Source organism: Nicotiana tomentosiformis, chromosome 3, assembly GCF_000390325.3.
Source record: "Nicotiana tomentosiformis chromosome 3, ASM39032v3, whole genome shotgun sequence".
Lineage (NCBI taxonomy): Eukaryota > Viridiplantae > Streptophyta > Magnoliopsida > Solanales > Solanaceae > Nicotiana > Nicotiana tomentosiformis.
In genome coordinates this window covers 110,180,752-110,193,060 of record NC_090814.1, presented here as the reverse complement: position 1 = coordinate 110,193,060, position 12,309 = coordinate 110,180,752, and the positions used below count along the sequence as shown (strand labels likewise).

Below are 12,309 nucleotides of genomic sequence, written 5' to 3'. Positions count from 1 at the left end.
TTACAAATTCATATACAATATTGTTTACAATAATGAGTGTCAGTTTTGTCATTTAGTATTCTCTATCTATCTATTTCTAATACCTGTACCTATTCAACTTAAGATAATACATAACTTCCTAGAACTTATGCCTGATATTATTATTATGAGGGGGAAAAAAATAGCAACCAAAACATCGTATTAACAATGCTGAATTTTATATTGTTGAAATTATCTTCTTACTACAGCAACCAAACAACAGTGTCCAAAACCTGTTACCGAAGCCTGATCAGGGCTCAGTCTGCTGATGAAACAAAGATGAAATCCCCACACATCTCGTGTTAATCCTATAGACAAATTTAGGTGTACTAGGATGTCGATATCCACATTCTATAAAACAGATCATCTGGAGACTGCTTATCTTATTAGCCAGATCAAAACTGAATCTTCTGATAAGATAAAGATGAACAACCAAACGTATCTCTTTAGTTTTCCGCTTCAAACTAGCATACAAGAAACTAAGCTACTTGGCATGATAATAAGAGAGCACAACATCTGATGCAATGTGCTCTCCACACATTTCTACTAGCAAATTGATATGCAACTGAGAGGTACTAACAAGTATCAAAAACTACTACTATGCCTCAAACCTAAAAAGAATATTGAAGCTAGTCCCAGATATTCTAAGTACATAAATCTTGGAACAGTTCTTGCAAACATCAAGAATGAAATAAATTGCAAACTCTGATGCCACTCCAAGAAAATTTGGCACATTACACGCTTCTATCGTTTCTGTAATTGTATGCGCCATTGCAGAGTTCTCTTTACACTTGGAGTATATCTTCTTAAAGATCAGTCCAGGTCACCTCGATCAAGCATGTCAGCCAAAGTCATCCTTCTTGGGATGGAACTTTGGTGGCAAACTTAAAAACATTGCATCCTCAATCTGAATAGGCAGATGGGTGGCAACAATGACGATACCACCCTTTCTTCTGTGCTCTGCAATAATATACTCGAGCAGTTTCACACCTTCGTCATCCAATGCTACTGAAGGTTCATCAAGCAACCAAATAGGCCGATCAATCGCCAACAATCTGGCCAGCTGTACCCTTTTCCTTTGAACCATAGAAAGCATTTGTGCTTTATCGTTACTAATCTTCCAAGCCCCAAGACTCCAAAGCTAGCAAAGACCTTCCTTGCTTGCCTTCAAGAACTTCAAACCATTGAACATTGTCAAGGGCTGTGAACTTCTCTTTGATAGCGTCCTTAAGAGGGAGCCAGTTGAGCTGAAGTTTGTACTGTTGAAAAACACCTGAATCAGTGATATCATGACCATTCCAGAGTATCTCACCAGCTGATGGTTTGGAGAAACCAGCTAACATGCGCAAGAATGTCGATACCAGAGCCATTAGTACAAGTGCACCACCCTCATGGAGGGAAACATTTACATAACGCAGTATTTGTTGAGCATTTCTCAAGCAAGACACATTGTTCAGCAGAAGTCGAGGAAATTGCCAAGTGAATGAAGGACAAAGATCAGTACTGGATGTATAACTTCCTTGATTGAGCAACCACAGAGAATAAAAAGAAACAAAAGGCTGCTGAAGCTCTTTCGAATCTTGCAGGAGCTCAGAAGAAATTGCGTAACAAATTCTGTGTTTCTGAAAATTAAAAGCAACAGTAGAAAATTTCTAAGTTTCAGCAACTCTGGAAATGTAACCAGTCAGTTCAAAACAGAAGCAGATTATGCTAAATCAAAGTTCATTTGTTAATGCAAAAGCATTATGAACATTTAGCTACACAGGCAAATATAAATTAGTATTAGTGTATGAACTCCACGAATTAATAGAATTCCCATCGAAAGGACATCATCTGGAACTTGAAATCAGACAAGAAAGCAGCAGAATCAAATCAACTAATGTGTTGAGGGTTATTTACGTCAAATCAACTATTGTGTTTTACCACAGTTTGAGGAAACAAAACAGAAAAGAGAAACTGAAGATGGAAGAGGAATGGCATCCAGGATTTTTCTCATTTTTGCTACTTGCAACACTCTCGAATGCTACTAAGTCACGGAATTTGCATTTGATAAATTAATTTCCCTCATATGGAATTTCTTGTCACAGAAGCACATTTAGAGAAACCGAAAAAGCTTTGCTCCACATCCTCCTCGTAGCTCCCCATCCCTCCGAACAACCAAATAATATAAAAAGTTATTTTATTAGCAAAGGCAATCCACATTGTTCTAATTTTCCACTTTAATCAGAATGACTATCAAGAATTGCTATCTGTTCTTAGCTGTCGCTAAGACGCTAACCACTACGCATCACTATAAACAAGGTAATGAATGAAAGGCCTCTAATCATATTTTTCTTATCAAATTACAAGCAAAGAGGTGAAGGAGTCCTACAGATCCCGCACAAAGTAAAACAACGCTAACCAACTTGTAGCTTAACAGACGTACACACTAACATGGCTTCTCAAGAAAGGCTATAAGTTGAATGGAACACAATTCTTATAAGCGAATTAAATTCCAGAAGAATTCATTCTTAGAAGCATTAGATGAAAGATTCCCAGAGAAAAGAAAAAAAAAATGAGCAATCATACTATCTATACCAAGCTAAGTTCACCTTGCTGTTTGATGGTCTTTCTCGAAGATAACCTCGAAACTAAGAGATAATAAACCTTAAGAAACCTAAGATCGACTGCATCTTTAATTTCTGTTCCTTCTAATTGTCCCCCTTCAAGTTTCCTAATCAGTAAGGACGTGTTCTCCTAGGCACAACTGATGGAGCTAGTTTGGAGAGAGGGGATTCAATTGCATTCGCTGAAAAATAATATTATGCAAATAGGGTAAAAAATAGTTCTTTTTGCTAATATAAGTTGTTGAATCCCCTTGACATGCGGGGAAACTCTAGTATAGTAAAGTGATTTAAAAATTGCTTTTGATTAAAGGTTCAAATCCGAGGTGTGACATTTTTGAATCCCCTTTGTATAAAATCCTGATTCTGCTACTTCTGGACATGGGGTACATTGGCACCTTGGTGCAGTGTCAAATGAGAACCTGAATTGAGTGGAATGGACACAAAGGATTCAAATAGTCGATCTCAACTAATTTGAAATTAAGACATACTCGATTGATTGATGTCAATTCTCCTAATCACTTCTTAGGTTCTCATGATAATTATTAGCAAATATAAACTAAAACCAACACCTGAAATATTTAAGCATGCAATTCCATGACAATCATTCAGCACAATTCTTAATTCCACTCCATTTCCAGTAGCTCCAACTTTTTGGCCAATATTCACAGCTTCAGCATTTCATACAACAAGTTATGACCTTTCTAAATAAAATAGAAAAAAAGATAGAAATGGAGAGAAGAAAGTCATAGTACATTTCTAACAGCAAGAAATGGACTCACCGCCGTCCGTCGTCGTCCACGCCTGCCGTCAAGCTGGAGGAGATTTCGGTCGACTTGATTTGGGCTTTGATGCTGAGATTAGAATAACGGATTATTATGGGCTGAGCCCAAGTATGGGCTTATAACATATTTGACAATTCAGCCAAAAATTCTCTTCGGAGGCAAAGCAAAAGTCGCGAGACATTGAAACATCGGTCCTGTCGTGGTCTTGTAGTAGAAGAGGGTGAATTCATAGAATCAGTTAGTTCCAATAGTTCTTAACTTTCACTAAAGATTCTTATATACATTTTTGTATAGATATGAAAAAAGAAAAAAAAATCATTTTTTAATATAAATATATTATACACTAAATATATATAATCTATATATTTGCTGGCTACTTTTTTACGTAGACAGCTATTTAAGTTCCTATAAGTTTTTAAAAAAAAAAAAAAAAAGAACATAAGTTATTTGACACAAAAATTTATTGCTTTTATTATGTCATTATACAAGGAACTAATAAAATTATTGTTACTATTATATTTTAATATCACTACAGAAAGAAATAACAAAATTATTTAATTAATTAAAATGGTCAAATGATAATAGAAAAAAAGATAATGAAATTATAAAAATTAATTGAAATTACAATTATATCTAACACCAATGTACTTTTGATGCAATATTTCGTATTGAAGGTAAGCGCACAGTTAGTCATTAATTAGAGTTGTATTTATTCTTAAGCCACTATTTAAAATGTATTTACTTTTTAGCGAGTGTTTTAATAAACTTTTACCTTCCCTGACGAAAATACTCTTGTGCTAGACATGGTGTCTTTAAATTCATGAGTGCAGTGTAAATATTAAGGACAAAGTGTCCTGAATTAGCACCTTCTGTTTTAAACTTTAGGACATCATGTCCTTAACTTCATATGTGGAGTGTAAATGTTAAGGACATGGTTTCCTTAACTTCATGAGTGTTGTGTAAATATTAAAGACACGATGTCCTTAACTTCATGAGTGATGTGTAAATATTAAGGATAAAGTGTCATATATTTGCACCTTTTGTTGTTAAACTTTAGGGCATCATGTCTTTAACTTCATATGTGCAGTGTAAATGTTAAGGATATAGTATCCTTGACTTCATGTGTGTTGTGTAAATATTAAGGACATGGCGTTCTGTACTTGCACCTTCTTTTATTAAACTTTAGGACATCATGTCCTTAACTTCATGAGTGTTGTGTAAGCACTCATGAAGAAAGGATAAAACCGTCTTTTCGTATTAATTTTAATAGAGTAGTAGTTATTTTTGCTCAGCATTAAAAATGTTGGATAAGAACTAAATACCACATTAAAAAGTGGCTACCCCACGCTATTTTTACTCGCTTCTCAACGATTAATTTGACTAATTTTTGAAGTTTATAATTTTTCTCATGTTAATACGATGAAAAGTATATTTTAAAATATTGATCGAAGTTCACATAATTTGATTCCTAAGAAGCAAAATATGAAAACTAATTTGGGATGGCGGGAATACTACCTTAATTTTTCTTTTATAGTTTTTGTTTTTAATACTTATAATTTCTGTAACTGATTTTGCTCTTTTGTATATATGCTTATGTGATGACCCAAAATGTCATCCTTAAATTTAATAAGTAATTCTGTGTTCTAAGACCTCGAAAAGTACCATCTATCCTTCCTCGACTTGCGTGCGCAGTTCGTAAATTTTTTGGAAAGTTTTCATGTGAAATAGAGCTTTAAAATTCAAGTGAATTGACTTTGGTCAACATTTTTAGCAAACGGACCCGGATCAGTATTTTGACAGTTCCGGTAGCTCCGTATCGTGATTTGGGACTTAGGCGTATGCCCGAAATTTAATTTAGAGGTCACTAGCTTAAGTTATGACCATTTAACAGAACTAGCAATTTAAAGGCTAAAGATTTTCAAGTTTAACCACGGGGTTGACTTTTTGATATCGGGGTCGGAATCTGATTCGGAAAATTAGAATAGCTCTGTTATGTCATTTATGACTTGTGTGCCAAATTTAAAGTCATTCCGGATTCATTTAACATATTTTGGCACAAGATTTATAAATTGAAAAGTTTGGAAACTCAATTTATATGATGTGATATGAGACCCCGAGTAAGTCCGTATAATGTTTTAGAACTTGTTGGTATATTTGATTGAGATCCCGAGGGCCTCGAGTGAATTTCGGGTGGTCAACGGAATTTAATTTTGGCATTTCAAGAACGTTCGACGTCGTTTCTTCAAGAATAAATGCTATCCCATTAAACAAATGAATTTCAAATTCAGTTTTGATGGAATCATTAGATCCGTATTGAAATTTTGGAGCCATAGCAAAAAGAATCATCGAATTCGGACATCGTATGAGAGAGTAGTGCCCATTTTCGTGTTGGAAAAAATTTTTCGTAGCCGCCAGCGCCCAGGGTAGCGTGGGGCGCTAGCCCTGGCGCTGGAAATTTTTGGTGTTCTGGAAAGTGAGCCACAGGCAGCGCCCCACGCTACCTGTGGCGCTCGAAAACGCCAGAAACCCCATAAAACGGGAAGTTTAGCTATTTTACTCATTTTTTGAGTTTGGGGAGCTCGATTTTTGGGCGAGTTTCACAGGGAAAAATTGAGGTAAGTATTTTTTATCCTATATTGATTATATTTCATGATTCCATACTCATTTACATCATGAATTCATGAATTTATGGAAGAAAAATCATATTTTTATAAAACCTTCCAAAAATATAAAACGAAGATTCGAAGGTCAATCCGATGTCAGAATTTTGATAATTTTGTATGGTTGGACTCGTCTCGGAATGGGTGTTCAAATTTCGTATGTTTTTTCGAGATTTGAGATGTGGGCTCCACTGTCAATTTTTAAAGTGAATTTCGAATTTTTATCCGGAAAATTAGTAAATTTATATGGAATTAATTCCTATGATTTGTATTGAGTATATCGAATTATTTGTGAATAGATTTGAAGCTTTTGGAGATAAATTTAAAAGGAAAAGTTGTGGTCGAGTAATTTATTGGAATTTGCATAGCGAGGTAAGTGTCGTGGTTAATCTTGACTTGAGAAAATAGAACCCTTAAATTATTTGTTATGTGAAATGCATGTGAACGACACATAGGCGAGGTGACGAGTGTCTATACGTCGTCAAATTAATTATTTGGATAATTATTTGAAAATCATAAATTGTTCTAAGACACGAATTAATTGTTATAATAATTATTTCTTTCCTATTCCTTGACAAATATTAATTCTTGAATTCCTGCAATAATTGTTACATGCTATTTGATTTATGTGTATTAATTGCTACTTGACATTTAGCATATTAAATATTAAACTATCTATTTTCTCTCCGATTTTCATCATAAATTGCTAATTATCATTGCTTGTTTCATAATTAAATCATAACTATTGAATGCTTGTTGTTTTAAAATTTTATATTAATTGTTGCATTTATTGGGGCAATTTATTCTATAAGAATTGGTAAATAAATATATTGGAGGAGCGGGTTGTGCGCCGCAACAGAGTTGATTGAAATGAATATATTGGAGGATCGGGTTGCACGCCGCAACAGACTTGTTTAAAAGTCCATATTGGAGGATCGGGTTGCACGCCGCAACAGACTTGTTTGAAAGTTAATATTGGAGGATCGGGTTGCACGCCGCAACAGACTTGTTAAAAAGTTAATATTGGAGGATCGGGTTGCACGCCGCAATAGACTTATTGAAAAGTCAATATTGGGGGATCGGATTGCACACCGCAACAGACTTGTTTAAAAGTCTATATATATACTTGATTGAAATAAATATATGACATACTTGATTAAAAGGAAAATATTGGGAGAGCGAGTTGCACGCTGCAACAGAATTAAATGTGAATATATTGTGAGAGCGGGTTGCACGCTGTAACAGAATTTATGGAAATAATAATTGATTATAACTGCTGAGTTGGCTTCAACCATTATAAATGAGTTACCTGATTTATTTATATTATTGATATTGTTACTAATATTGCGTACAGGTTCATGTAAGTGAACCGCCTTAGCCTCGTCACTACTTCGTCGAGGTTAGGCTCAGCACTTACCTGTACATGGGGTCGGTTGTACTGATACTACACTCTGCACTTCTTGTGCAGATTTCAGAGTTGGTCCCAACGACGTACCATAGACTTGCTCGCGATTTCAGCTACTCAGAGGAGACTTGAGGTATAACTGCACGACGTTCGCAGTTCTGAAGTCCCCGTCTACTGTACCTTAGCTGTGTGTTTATTTCCAGACAGTTTTATTTTATTCAGACCTTTATTTTTAATTATTTTAGAAGCTCGTGCACTTGTGACACCAATTCTGGAATGGTATTTAGACGCTGTTATTTTTATGGATTATTCACTATATTTCAGACCTTACTTCCGCATTTGTTTCTTTATTATTAATAAATTTAAAAATTATTTTAAAATGGCTAATATTGTTTTAACGTTGGCTTGCCTACCAAGTGAAATGTTAGGCGCCATCATGGTCCGAAGGTGGGAATTTCGGATCGTGACAGCTTATTACGCTTTCTCTAACTTTATTAAATCAACATTATTTATGCACCTAAGATTGTGGTCTAGTGATAAACCTGATGGAAGGTAGCAGGTACCACGCTTATCCCAACCAATAAAAGTTCAACATTATTTATTTCATTTCATTTTTTTAAATTCGGACCATTATTGATTTTGGTTAATGTGGTAGCTAGTGTAAACTTGTGTATGTTCCTGCTTTTTGCTCTGTATTCGCAAGTTCAAGCCATCAATCCCAAGAGGACAAGAAATAGTAAAATTGAAAGGACATATCGGGTTCCGTGAACTCTTTTTCAGCTTATTCGTTTAACAATAACATGATTGTTATTATATCTTTGTTTCATGGACTTGATTGACAAGTTTTATGGATCAACTGATCCTTCCATGTTCCATAGACGTCAAAGCAAATGGTTTCTGTAACTTGTAATGTTAAGGGACTATTTCAAGTGGCAAAGGTTGAGTGAATTGTGACTTAGGTCACAGTTTCGAACCTTATGCCAATTGTCATGCAAACTAAACTTAGTATTTAAGTGGAGAAGGGTAGAGTGATGGATACATTATCCCCGAGTTTCGAAAGCTGTAGTTGATCCTATAAGGGTGGCTCCAGACGGATTTTTCGGTCATAGAAAATTGTTTAACTTGTTATAGACATTCGTCTGGTCAATTTGGTATTTCTTTTGTCAATGAAAGATCAAATGGTGTTGTATTTTTCATGTTTGTACCTGGGATAAAGCAGTTAAGAATTGTGGTTTTGGGACCAAATCAATGAGAGCAAGAGAACAGGCAGTAGTATATTGTATCTTACAACATTTTCCGTTGTAAGGTTAAAATCATTTTTTCATCTTTAGCTTAGTAGTCCCAATTTCTTGTGCTTTGTCATCTTTCAATGGTACCATTATGTGTGCGGAAATGAGCTTCTTGATTCAAAAGATTTCTTAAGATAAATATACAAGGTTTGAACCAAAGCTATTGGTTTAGTCATATTCTGCATTCTAGCTCTGTCCTGCATCGACCCAATGACTTTTCGTTGAACGACAAAACAAAAATATGGAACGTTAACAAAAAACGAAGGAGAGGACTAATTCAAATCAGAAATGTCAGCTATGCGCAAGTGATGAAGTAAGATATTAGCATACTTGCTATAGTGTCAGCCTTTTGTACTCTTAATCTCTTATTGTGAGCTACTAACATGCATGACGACATGAAAATTCTTTTCTTCCGCACATAATTAAGGATATAAACGAACGAACTAATCCAATTTCGTTTGAGTTCTTTAGCTTAGCAAACCAGAAAAATTGGAACGATAACAAAAACCAATACAAGACATGCAGTAGGAATACTTAAAAAGTAATAATATTCTGTTACAATTGCTAATTTCCTTAAACTAACACTAAGATAGTAGATTTTACTGGAGCAGCTTAGCTTCCTAGCTATATTCAATGTTTATCCTGCTTCAAGCTCTGGATGTCATTGTCACAACTCACAAGTGTTGGCGAGCTACGAACAAGGAACGTGATAAACTGAAGCTCAGGATCGAAACCTGAGATTTTCGTTAATTTGGCCAGATGAAGATTTCTAAGGGGAAAATCTGTGCAATCCAGGAGTTTTAGATAATCAGAGACTTGTTCTTGGTTTAGCTTGATTGTAGAAGCCTACACGAAGATGAGCAGAAACTTAATAAGTGCTTATTCGTTTCCCAAAAAGAATTATCATAAATTAGATAGAATGTTACAATTTACCTCAATACAAAGTTGTTGCAAATTCGGAGCACTTCTCAGCAAGCAGACAACAACAGATTTTTAAAACTTTTGAGTTTAAGAATCTTTAGAGAGTATGGTGATCTCGATATCTTTATCGGAACTGGAGGTTCAGCTAGGAGCTGAAAGAATGATGTGTGAAATAAATAAATAAAAGAAACCAGTTTCAAGAATTATAGGAACACTTCATGTTAGTTCTGAAGGCAAAATACAAACTTGATTATAGGACTATAAAATATAAAGGCACGCACAAGTACTAACCTGCAGACACTTTCCATCAAGAAAAAGTAATTTGAGATTAGGCAAACTACCCACAAACATAGCAAAATGGGAGACATGATTGCCTCTTACAACTCTCTCCAGATAAATAGAAACTTCAGACAAGTTAGGAGCCTTCTCTAAGGAGATTGATTTTAACTTATCATCAGCCTCGATGGACAACCTCTTAAGATTAGTACCGCTGATATTAAAATGATGAATACCAGATCAACGACGCAAGCTTAGCCTTTCAAGAAGAGGGCAGCTGGAAAGAAAGCTTTCAAAACAGTTGTTGGCAAAGTCAACCCGAGTAAGTATTAATTGGTAGAGATTTAGAAAGCCTTTAAACTCTAGCGGAGGCGAAAGAACAAAATTCTGGAGCTTCAAAAATGTCAATTGGTCATCATATACAATCCGGCCAATTGGTCATCATATACAAGATTTGAGTCAAACTTAATACCATTATCTTCTGAGCTAAAATCATCAGGAGCAACAGAGGCAGAATCATGAGAGTTGTTATTAACAGCATCACTAGGAATATGACCTTGAGAGTCTGAGGGAAATTGCCTTGAAAGTTGTACAACAGCTCTGGCAGCTAGGTTTGCATGTTCCGCAAACTCAGCCGATGCTTGAGCAGCAGAGGTAGCATCCTTAAATTTCATGTTCCAATTCTGCCTGCCAACAGAAAAATTACCATTACCATCTCCAGGAAATGATTGCCCATGTTCCAACCTTTCATCCTTGAAACCTAAGTGGCATGAACCACCATCATCAACACAATATTGCCTTGAAAGTTCTACAACAGCTCTGGCAGCTAGGCTTGCATGTTCTACAAACTCAGCCGCTGCTTGAGCAGCAGAGGTAGCATCCTTAAATTTCATGTTCCAATTCTGCCTGCCAACAGAAAAATTACCATTACCATCAGCAGAAAATGATTTTCCATGTTCCAACCCTTCATCCTTGAAACCTAAGTGGCATGAACCACCATCATCAACACAAAATTGTCTTGAAAGTTCTACAACAGCTCTGGCAGCTAGGCTTGCATGTTCTGCAAACTCAGCCGATGTTTGAGCAACAGAGGTAGCATCCTTAAATTTCATGTTACAATTTTGCCTGCCAATAGAAAAATTACCATCTCCAGGAAATGATTGCCCATGTTCTAACCTTTCATCCTTGAAACCTAAGTGGCATGAACCACCATCATCAACACAATATTGCCTTGAAAGTTCTACAACAGCTCTGGCAGTTATGCATGCATATTCTGCAAACTCAGCCCCAGCTTGAGCAGCAGAGGTAGCATCCTTAAATTTCATGTTCCAATTCTGCCTGCCAATAGAAAAATTACCATCACCAAGAAATGATTGCCCATATTCCAACCTTTCATCCTTGAAACCTAAGTGGCATGAACCACCATCATCAACACAATATTGCCTTGAAAGTTCTACAACAGCTCTGGCAGCTAGGCATGCATGTTCTGCAAACTCAGCCGCTGCTTGAGCAACAGAGGTAGCATCATTAAATTTCATGTTCCAATTCTGCGTGCCAACAGAAAAATTACCATCTCCAGGAAATGATTGTCCATGTTCCAATCTTTCATCCTTGAAACCTAAGTGGCATGAACCACCATCATCAACACAATATTGCCTTGAAAATTCTACAACACCTCTGGCAGCTAGGCTTGCATGTTCTGCAAACTCAACCGCTGCTTGAGCAGCAGAGGTAGCATCCTTAAATTTCATGTTCCAATTCTACCTGCCAACAAAACAATTTCCATTACCATCTCCAGGAAATGATTGCCCATGTTCCAACCTTTCATCCTTGAAACCTAAGTGGCATGAACCACCATCATCAACACAATATTGCCTTGAAAGTTCTACAACAGCTCTAATAGTTATGCTTGCATATTCTGCAAACTCAGCCCCAGCTTGAGCAGCAGACGTAGCATCCTTAAATTTCATGTTCCAATTCTGCCTGCCAACAGAAATATTACCATTACCATCTCTAGGAAATGATTGCCCATGTTCCAACCTTTCATCCTTGAAACCTAAGTAGCATGAAACACCCTCATCAACACAATATTGCCTTGAAAGTTCTACAACAGCTCTGGTAGCTAGGCTTGCATGTTCTGCAAACTCAGCCACTGCTTGAGCAACAGAGGTAGCATCCTTAAATTTCATGTTCCAATTCTGCCTGCCAACAAAACAATTACCATTACCATCTCCAGGAAATGATTGCCCATGTTCCAACCTTTTATCCTTGAAACCTAAGTGGCATGAACCACCATCATCAATACAATATTGCCGTGAAAGTTCTACAACAGCTCTGGCAGCTATGCTTGCA

At 36.1% G+C, this 12,309-nt stretch overlaps 1 pseudogene; it reads right to left on the bottom strand.

The window, feature by feature from the left end:
- Positions 1-388: 388 nt before the first annotated feature.
- LOC104102376 (uncharacterized) lies at positions 389-11,927 on the bottom strand (annotated as a pseudogene).
- Positions 11,928-12,309: the final 382 nt, after the last annotated feature.